Here is a 10,966-nt window from a genome sequence, read left to right on the forward strand (position 1 = left end):
CGCCTGAAATTTTGGACAACGTAAAAAGCAAGAGAAATACGGCACAAATACACTCCTGGAAATTGAAATAAGAACACCGTGAATTCATTGTCCCAGAAAGGGGAAACTTTATTGACACATTCCTGGGGTCAGATACATCACATGATCACACTGACAGAACCACAGGCACATAGACACAGGCAACAGAGCATGCACAATGTCGGCACTAGTACAGTGTATATCCACCTTTCGCAGCAATGCTGGCTGCTATTCTCCCATGGAGACGATCGTAGAGATGCTGGATGTAGTCCTGTGGAACGGCTTGCCATGCCATTTCCACCTGGCGCCTCAGTTGGACCAGCGTTCGTGCTGGACGTGCAGACCGCGTGAGACGACGCTTCATCCAGTCCCAAACATGCTCAATGGGGGACAGATCCGGAGATCTTGCTGGCCAGGGTAGTTGACTTACACCTTCTAGAGCACGTTGGCTGGCACGGGATACATGCGGACGTGCATTGCCCTGTTGGAACAGCAAGTTCCCTTGCCGGTCTAGGAATGGTAGAACGATGGGTTCGATGACGGTTTGGATGTACCGTGCACTATTCAGTGTCCCCTCGACGATCACCAGTGGTGTATGGCCAGTGTAGGAGATCGCTCCCCACACCATGATGCCGGGTGTTGGCCCTGTGTGCCTCGGTCGTATGCAGTCCTGATTGTGGCGCTCACCTGCATGGCGCCAAACATGCATACGACCATCATTGGCACCAAGGCAGAAGCGACTCTCATCGCTGAAGACGACACGTCTCCATTCGTCCCTCCATTCACGCCTGTCGCGACACCACTGGAGGCGGGCTGCACGATGTTGGGGCGTGAGCGGAAGACGGCCTAACGGTGTGCGGGACCGTAGCCCAGCTTCATGGAGACGGTTGCGAATGGTCCTCGCCGATACCCCAGGAGCAACAGTGCCCCTAATTTGCTGGGAAGTGGCGGTGCGGTCCCCTACGGCACTGCGTAGGATCCTACGGTCTTGGCGTGCATCCGTGCGTCGCTGCGGTCCGGTCCCAGGTCGACGGGCACGTGCACCTTCCGCCGACCACTGGCGACAACATCGATGTACTGTGGAGACCTCACGTCCCACATGTTGAGCAATTCGGCGGTACGTCCACCCGGCCTCCCGCATGCCCACTATACGCCCTCGCTCAAAGTCCGTCAACTGCACATACGGTTCACGTCCACGCTGTCGCGGCATGCTACCAGTGTTAAAGACTGCGATGGAGCTCCGTATGCCACGGCAAACTGGCTGACACTGACGGCGGCGGTGCACAAATGCTGCGCAGCTAGCGCCATTCGACGGCCAACACCGCGGTTCCTGGTGTGTCCGCTGTGCCGTGCGTGTGATCATTGCTTGTACAGCCCTCTCGCAGTGTCCGGAGCAAGTATGGTGGGTCTGACACACCGGTGTCAATGTGTTCTTTTTTCCATTTCCAGGAGTGTAGTTTAAACGCGCAGCATTTTTTAATACTACGTCTCAAGGCAGAATAGTGAATGTGCAGTAGAAACATCATTGGTTTCATGACAACCACAGATATACAGCTAGAGAAAGACCAAGATATTCGTCAGTCTGAGGCCCGTCTTGTTCGAAGAAGTAAACCAGAGAACTCCAGGTTCCCAAATAAAGGCACAGTGAATTTGAAACACTGACCAGAGTGGATTTAATTATGAACTCCATATTTTCAAATACAGTCACAATGAATTTGGAACGTTGATCAAAGTGGATTTATTTATTAACTAACTTCTGGTGCGACAGTATCTAAAAAAAGGGGAAACATCAACTGTTGCCTTAGCCCAGTGTGCACACAATACAATTCAAATAATAGACGTTGGACTTTCAATGAGCGGACACCTATCAACAAAAACTGTAAATTTGTATCCAGGAAGAAACTTTAGGTCCGAAGGTTAAAAGGTTGTTGAAGACAGTCTTTCACCAAATACACAACTAAAGACTAGCGCAAGTGGGAAGATCTCAAAGGACGCTTTCAAATTATTTCTCGCGATTGTTCTTAATGATAACACCACAAATAACCAAAAGTGTATACTGCAATGTGATTCTGCGAGCGCTCACAAGGATGCAAAATAGTAAATGATTCTTTGCGATTTAAGACATTGAACGGTTTAACATTCCGCATAAAAATTTACGTACTGCCTTTGGATGTATATTTCTTCTGGAAATGTAAGGCATATGCAATGAAGATATCAGACTCTGTAAGGACTCTTTGCATTGACTTTGAGACTAAATTAAGAACCAGAATTTTCATTATCAAAATGTCTTCTATTATTTATAACCAGCTGTTTGCTCAAGTGTATCAGCCCATGCTTCAATATTCCAGACAAGCGGCAGAGTACGATACTCTGGAATAAGTTACAGAATTTAAGAACGTGACTCATGTGGCGTTTGATTTTGAAACTCAATAATTTGATTCTGACGACAGTCCAGATACTGCTTTCGCAGAATGCGCCTGTTTTGATTCTGCATTTTGTTTCATGCATTTCGTTGAGGAGCCTAATGTACATTTTTAAAGTCCGACAGTGGTCAAACTAAGAGTAATACAATCTAATGCTTTCATTATCCTATTCATATTGATATGTTAAGCGGCCGCGTGGGGTAGCCGTGCGGTCTAAGGCGTCTTTTCACTGTTCGCGCGGTTCCTCCCATCGGAGATTCGAGTCCTCCCTCGGGCATGGATGTGTGTGTTGTCCGTAGCGTAAGTTACTTTCAGTTAGATTAAGTAGTGCGTAAACCTAGCGATCGATAACCTCAGCAGTTTGGTACCATAGTCCTTACAACAAATTCCAAATTCCAATGTTAAACTTCTAAATACATTTAATAAACCGAATTCCTGTTCTGGCCCAGAAACTCCCGTTGTTAGCGGCACGATATCATCAAGCACTAAAACGTTTGTTATTTTGTTCCCGTCTCCAAATGTCCTTGACCCATATCTACAATGGTGTGCTCAAAAGCAAGTAAGAAAGTAACTTTCGCATGATGTGTAATTGCTAAGGAACGCGGCTTCATGAAATCGGGACCACACACGGAAAGCATAGTACAGAATTTACTTGAAATAAGTATGCAACAAGGTCAACATAAAGACACTTTTATTCAGAGAATATAATTACACTGAAGTCACCGGGATTTATGATGGTCTGTGGATACAGACAACATCTGTAGACATGTGACCAAACAACACCACAATCTGTGCTCTTGTAGCGATGCAGATGACTCTCCTATGAAGTGTTAAAAGAACAAAACCTATTTTTCCATTATTTCCCCACGGTGGTTAGTCGCACTGACAAAAGAACACACCTTCTCAATGGTGGATGGACTGTGACATCTCTCCTCTGTCTCCTCCGTTCCACTTTCTGAGCAGAGATGGGCGCTAGAGAATTAGGTCTGGAGCGGAGTTTTTACAGAGCCGATGGAGGGAGTAAGGGGAATTTATAAATTTACAGAACGTAGGCTGCTAAGCGAGACACAGGAAGAAAATTTGAAGAGGAGAGAAAATCTGTTAGGTTGCACGGAAGAGTGCGCTTTTTTTACAAACGTTGATGGTTCCGATGAGGCACTCAAAGTAGAATGGTAGAGTGAATTATATTAACATTGGAACTGGGGATGTGGAGAAGAGCTGACTATTAATACTCGGAATGGGGATGGGAAAATGAGGAGGCTTTGACATTCGACGGGGTACACAGAAAAGAGCAGGCATGTAACATCTAAGTGGTGTTGGCGGACTTTAGTGGGAGCATAGGTGACTGACAGTGACGTAGGGCTACCTCGAGCAATACGATTCGACACCCTCCGGCACAGCTCACGTCAAACATACGCTGCTGCAGCAGCATGCCTCGGACAGAGAAGCACGACGATTCTTTCGTTGTAATAGGAGTGGTGACCTTCAGAATGGCCGTTCTGCCCCTATAGGAGAATTATCTTGATTCGCTGTCAATGTGACGCTGTGCATCACTGCTTCCCTAATGTACCACTGTGATGAGAGTGATGCGATCGCCTGATATCCTACTTGATATCCTTACTCATCTCTGAACGATAACAATGAATAAAGAAGGTTGTCAATGTGAGCTGTCACATACTAAATGAGACGAGTTTGTAAGTCATAACTTTTCAACCCTTGCAATCTCCAACGGTGTTTATAAAATAAATTCTGGATATTTTAATTTATGACGTTACTTTCATAGCTACTACATCTCATATCACAGTAAAGAGTTAAAGAGGCTTCAAACAGACCCTACTCCACATACAGTGCTTAGGGCCTGTTACACCAGATCACTTTATCCAAAATCTGTTGTGAAATATCACTAACTAGCACTGCAGTCTGAGGACAGATCCGCTACTTGTATCGGACCAGTCAGGTCAGACAGTCAAATTTTACTTGCGCAGGAAGGTTTCCCATCTAGTATAGTCGACCAGGGTTCGACAACATCTGTTATTTTGATTGTAAAATGTAGTACGGATTTGCATGCAACAATTGGTCTAAAACAAGAATATATTGGTTTTAGAGCGTTGAAATGTTGCGTTGATCAACGTTCTTCCATACTGGAAGAGCATATTTAGTAGACGTGCAAAATAGATAAAACGGAGTACGTAGGTAATTAATCCATTGCATTAAAAGCAGATAGAGAGATTCATGCGAATTACAAAATTTATGCATACACGAAGTCAGACATGTGTGGTTCAAAACACAGGTGTTGGTGACACAGTGGTGTGGATGGATACAGCACGATATGTGGGGGCAGCAACAGGCACGGTTTCGACCCACGCATCCCAACGAGCTACCACTGGTTCGGGAAGTAAAGGCACGTTTGATAGTTTTTCTTTGTAGGCCTTGGTGCGAGCAGGAGCCTTTAGAAACACTTTCTTTGTGGATGAAATCAATTTATTTACATTAACAAACGTGGAACGTACATCTTCAGCAAGGTGATGAACTTCATGAGCAAAGCACGTTACATGGCTCAAATTGGGATTAAATACTCGGAGGGCTATTCTTGCTTTGATCATATAGGAAGCAGCATCTGAAATCGTTCCGGCGTGAAGTCTAAAGCGCCGACATGCCAGAACGGCAGAGCACACAGGGCTGTGAGACGACGTCAGCCAACTGCACGCTGACTGTCCGCTGTTCAGGATGACAATGTGACGGCAGCGCCCTCAACACTTACAAGGGAACCTCCCCATCGCACCCCCCTCAGATTTAGTTATAAGTTGGCACAGGGATAGGCCATGAAAAACTGAACACAGATCAATTGAGAAAACAGGAAGAAAAAATAAGCAAAATATACAAACTGAGTTGTCCGTGTGCAAGATATGTCACAAAAAGGTACCTATTTACTGAGGAGCACCGTGGTCGCGTGGTTACCGTGAGCAGCTACGGAACGGAAGGTCCCTGGTTCAACCCTCCCTCGAGTGAAAAGATTTAGTTTTTTATTTTCAGACAATTATCAAAGTTCATGCACTCAGACATGATCAACTTTGCTCTCCAAAATTCCAGGACATGTTCAGATTTGCTTGGACACATGCAGGATTTGACGGTCTACACACGGAAAAACTTGAAAACGTCAAAAATGTTTGTTTTGACAGAGCACAGGGAAAACTGTACGACTGTGAAACTGCTGCATTCATTTGTTGCCGTTTATGTGACAAACTCAATGTTATCATCACTTTTTTGGGAGTGATTATCACATCTACAAGAAAACCTAAATCGGGCAAGATAGAAGAATCTTTTTACCCATTCGCCAAGTGTGCAAGTTAGGTGGATCGACAACATATTCCTGTAATCTGACGCACATGCCGTCACCAGTGTCGTATAGAATATTTCAGACGTGTTTTCCTGTGGAGGAATCGGTTGACCTATGAATTTGCGATCAAATGTTTTCGGTTCCTATTGGAGAGGCACGTCCTTTCGTCTACTAATCGCACGGTTTTGTGGTGCGGTCGCAAAACACAGACACTAAACTTATTACAGTGAACAGAGATGTCAATGAATGAACGGTCAGATCGTAAATTTGCGAAAATAAAGTAAGTAAAATTTTTGCTCGAGGGAGGACTCGAACCAAGGGCCTCTCGTTTCGTAGTTGCTCACTCTAACCACGGGACCACTGCGCTCTTCGTGGTACACAGTCCTTAATGTTGGATATGTTACACTTGGACTACTCAGTTTGTATATTTTGTTTATTTTTTCATAGTTCCACAAAACTTCTTCCTGTTTTCTCGATTGATCTGTGTTCAGTTTTTCAAGGCCTATCCACTGTGTCAATTTATAACTAAATCTGAGGGGGGTGCGATGGGGAGGTTCCCTTGTTAGAAGACGTAAGTGCTGTTCCGCCTGGCCGTGTCCCTGTTCTGCCACTTCTACAAGCTCTACAGCAGCCAGTTCAAGAGTATCATCAAGACTAGTTATTTCGATTCTACTATGTAGCATTGTCTATACTGAAGAGAGTTCTGATTCTGTCTGTCACCTTTTACTTGCGACACATCTGTTTAAGGGGAGACGGAAGGCAATTTTTATCCCCATTCTGCCAACCCTATTTTACCGTTTCATTAGGTACATTTTTCAAAAGAACTATAAGTGATAAGACAATGAAAATTTTACTGCATATTTATAACACATATAAAATGAACATAATACTCTTATGGTTTTGAAGAAAAAAATTATTCTTTCATTAGTAAAATTTACCTTTTTTTGTACATTAATTATTATAAAACAGTTACAGATTATTCGCTGGTTCTCAATTTACTTGTAGTAAACTTATTACCATCTGCAGTACAAATTAACCAAATTTCATGTTGCTAACCCCATTAGTTTATCAAATAATGGTACCTGAAAGTAAAAAAGTGTATTTTTGAGAAAAATCGATGTAAAGGTTAAGATTGCAGTTCTAGAACAGTTATAGATAAGAATTACTTACCACTAATATTTTCCTACTGCTGCATCCTTAGCGGATAAGCAGAGCAAAAGTATGGGTTCGATTCGAGGGAGTTTTCCAGGATGTGAGGATATGCACCTCAAAGCAAACAATTAGTAATAACTTGTATTAATAGTGGGTTCGATTCGAGGGACTTTTCCAGGATGTGAGGATATGCACCTCAAAGCAAACAATTAGTAATAACTTGTATTAATAGAAATAAACAGAGTACATAACTTCTGATACGTTAAGCGAAGCAAAGTACAGGATACAATGTCCATAGATAATTTGTTCTTCTCCGCTGGCTAGCTGGAGTACGTCCGCTGTATGGCTCGTCGTCTTTTCAGCAGGAAGACTCGGTGCTCTTCTTCTATTGGCTGCCGCGTGGCGGGACGCCCTCGTGGCGGCCCGCAGCGACTTTGCTGCCAATCTGCGTTTCTTCTCGTGGCAGGCGCAGTGTCGCAGCTATCGATACTGCAGTCACAATCTTACTGAGCATAATCTGAATCATTCTGATATTCTTTTCTTCTCTTGGTCCCTTTTCTTTTCTGTCTGGCTTCTTTTGTGCATTTTAAATTAGCAATATCTGCTTTGCCGATTCTCTCTTTATCTTTTTGCACCAAGGATTTTGCAGTATTCCCACTATATTTTATTCCCAAAAACTCCAAAACATCCATTTTCTAATCACGCTATCATTGAACCATAAAATAGCATCATAAACACCAAATTTGAGGGTTGTAAGCTGGACAAATACAGTCTTCGGTAACCGGTTCCAAATGACAGAATTCACATTTTCATTTACATTTTGGGTTTTTCCCATGAAGACATTTCTTCATCAAGGTATCTTTACAAAGGTCTCTAAATGGGTTTGATTTCATTCATTACTGATGCAGGTAAACAACGTTTGTGGTCATATTTGGCACTTCTCCTGTACATGCATCGGGTGTCAGGGTCATTCGGGCAAAGACCATGCACTGGATTTTCATTTGTGTAAAGCTTATGGAAGAAGATAGCCCATACAGCTTTTATCATGTTTTCTAAATTCCTACATTTCTTCTTATAGCTAAGCCGAGGATACCAAGTTTCAGGCATTACCTCTCACCAGGACAACGCAGTGGCCGACGGCCTTCACTTAACGACCGAGAGCAGCGACGTTTGCATAAAGTTGTGAGTGCTAACAGACAAGTATATCGATAGTAGATACAGGGTAGGAAACACTGAAGCGATAAAACAATAGATGCATGAAATTATATACAAGGAGTAAAAGAATGCTGTGTTTTATCTCTGCATGGCGCAAAAAGGAAGGCGTGGCATCTAAATGCCAGATTGCATAGAGCGTCAGGAAAACCATCATATCTCACGAAAAAATTGTCGTATTTATATAAAGCAAAAACTGTTTCACGCATGAAGGGCCAAGCATTTCAAATATGCTAACAATCTAAAAATCGAATGTTTGAAGCCCACTTGCCTTCCGTCTTCCCTTAACACAAATCTAACCCTTAACTTACGAGGTGCGGTCTCTCATACCGCGCGAAAAGGCCAGTTGTGGAGGGATGCTTCTATACCCCCATACCCTCTTTAAAGTGCCAAGCCTACGATGTTTTGTTGCTGGTTGCATTATCGCCTTCTGTGTTTATTGTTGACACGCGGTGTCCTATAGCTCAAAATGTTATTATTGAAACAAGGTGTCCTATAGCTCAAAATGTTATTGTTGACACACGGTGCCCTGTAGCTCAAAATGTGTTCACATGAACGTGTCAGTTTTACTTTTCCCAATTTTGATGAAATTGTTAGTCGGTCTATGGAGGAAGGTGTCAGTGATATGGATGAAGAAATCAATGAAAAAGATGACGATTTTACATTAGCCACTAATCACTATTGTGCTATCGAACAAGAGTATCATTCAGAGGAAGCACTTCAGGCAAGTTGTGATGGGGATCTGTCTGTTTCTTCAATGAAATACTTAAAGTGTCTGTTAAAATTGAATGTGTTCTGAGTGGTGATAAGAAAAATGTAGTTCCCAGCCATGGATGGCAATTCGACAGACTTTCTTTTTGTACCTATCAGGTGGAATTTTTATGCGCCAATTGAAGCCCTGAAATTTAAATTTACTTGGAAATTCATCTGCTGCAGGGATTACATAACATTTCAGACTATAAACTTCAGTACTCTAACACTTCATTTACGTGTACTATTTAAGTGAACTACACAAAATTACGTGCTATTGTGTGACAAACAGTACGATGGTACAGACTTTGATTATTGCAATAAAATAAACTAGGTGCATTTAAACAAAACTTAAATAACTGAAAAAATAAATGTTATATAGCATAAATCAAAAGTTTCATAAGATTTTTGCCTAAATCTCGGTTTAAACATAGGGGCCTAGAGACCCACCTCATGGTATACGTTACAGAAAAGTCACCTCACGAGTTAAGGGTTCAGTAGTGTAATCATTTCCTTTTGTAATAAACTTCAATAATGCGATTTGATTGAATTGTTGTCCAGCGATCCGAGAAAGCAGGTTTCCTAGGCATCCCATTTTTGATGAGTATGCGGCATACAGCAGAAATAAACACAAACACCCTTTCATCTGCAGAAGATTCTGGAAATATTTTTCTAATTTCCTCATTCACAAATCTGGTGATTGTAGAATTGTATATTTTTCCAAGTTCTTTGCAGGCTGCTAAAAAGGAAGAAGAAGGCTCTTCTTTTAAAGTACCAACAATTAAATTTACAATGTAACGGCCACAAGAGTCTGTAGTTTCTTGAACTGAAATCCAAATAATGCTGTCCTTGAGTTCGTTGCGTTTTTCTTCCAGAACATTTACGTAAATTGTCGGTATGCAATTTTTACGCAATGTTGACTCATATGGTATATTTTAATTTAAGCAATATTACTGTTGTCAGAAGGTGTTGTCGTGGTCCTTTCTTCTGCATTCCTGCGGTGTGAAGGCTTGTGTCGTCATGCTGGTCTATTTGAAATTTTTTTTTTCATGAAATGTTTTTCTCGCTAACTCGACAATATAAAACAATTCCTTTAACTGTAAACGTTCCCGGAAGGTCAGCTATCCCCGGAAACGACGTTCCTTTTTTCGGGTGACATGGCCACAACATGTTACACAATACACGTCGTTAACTCGTTCAACGTGTACAAGTTCATAGAAAGCTAAACTGAAACAACGAATGTGTGACTAAAACTTCGCGTAGTTTAATTTAATTGTTGGCGACGCGTACGTGTGACATCGGGGGCAATTAACTGGGGCGCGTGCGCAGAAGCATTGACTCTCTTTGCCTGTTCCTGTTCCACTTCTGTAATGATTTCACTAGGCAGTGGCCTCTCGGTTGGCGATTGTACTCAGTTCTAGATCGCGTTCATTCTGTGAGATATCAAAACTAGATCCAGCTAGAGACCACCCGTCTAAGTTTTTAAAATATTATAAGTATAGAGCGAAAATATGCATTGTCACTAGTTTATAGTTAAAATATGCAATAACTGGTGAAAAGGAGCCAAACATACAAATGCATAGGCAGCATGCAGATTCATATAGTCTGGTTTCTACGGTAATAACTACAAACTTGGATTGTTCAAGATTACTGACTATGCATCGAAAAGCACAGACTGGCACAGCAATCCAATATTAATTGAGCTAATTAATATTGTTCTTCTGGAATGTTTTCAGCAATATTATTAGTGTGCGGATATCAAATTACAGCATGTAATTTTACATTCTCATATTTATATTTATATTATGATATGGTAAAAATAGGAAGTCCCAAAAATGGAATCTGAAAGACATGATGAAGTAGAATCATATGCCAGAGACCACGAATTCGCTGACATCGTTGTTGACAACACAGATTCTTCAAGGCTCGAAATGGAGTCGCATGCTAAGAACAGAGGAGTTAGTCAACCAACTAGGCGATTTCCATTTACCGCATTGTATTATAGTTTGGAAGCGATGATGAGAACAAACTTTGAACGCATATTAATAGAGTTAAATGAAATTTCATGAACTGT

This window comes from Schistocerca americana, chromosome 7 (assembly GCF_021461395.2).
Source record: "Schistocerca americana isolate TAMUIC-IGC-003095 chromosome 7, iqSchAmer2.1, whole genome shotgun sequence".
Classification (NCBI taxonomy): domain Eukaryota; kingdom Metazoa; phylum Arthropoda; class Insecta; order Orthoptera; family Acrididae; genus Schistocerca; species Schistocerca americana.